The sequence below is a fragment of the Electrona antarctica genome, assembly GCF_951216825.1.
Source record: "Electrona antarctica genome assembly, chromosome: 21".
Lineage (NCBI taxonomy): Eukaryota > Metazoa > Chordata > Actinopteri > Myctophiformes > Myctophidae > Electrona > Electrona antarctica.
The window spans coordinates 35,416,912-35,417,231 of record NC_136802.1 but is presented as its reverse complement, the minus strand read 5'-3'; positions in this window follow the sequence as shown (position 1 = coordinate 35,417,231).

The following is a 320-nucleotide window of genomic DNA, read 5'->3' as shown; positions in this document are numbered from 1 at the left end:
TCATGTCGAGGACCCCAAAAATTATATGTAATATGCCTCTGCCCCCCCATCTGAAAATATGTTGTTCCAGGGGCACCCCCAGAAGCAAAGATTTGAGTTCAAATGTTCACTCTGTAATAATATATATTCAAAGATTTGAGGCACATTTTCACGATTTTTCAAAAATAGCAGACCTACAAGCTTGTAGATCTGCTATTTTTCAATAGCTAAAGTATAACATAATGCTACACCAAAAGGGGTTCCCGCCCAAAATGGGTTAATTCCAAGATAACAAAATAACTGTGTGTGTGTGTGTGTGTGTGTGTCCTATTAACAGATCA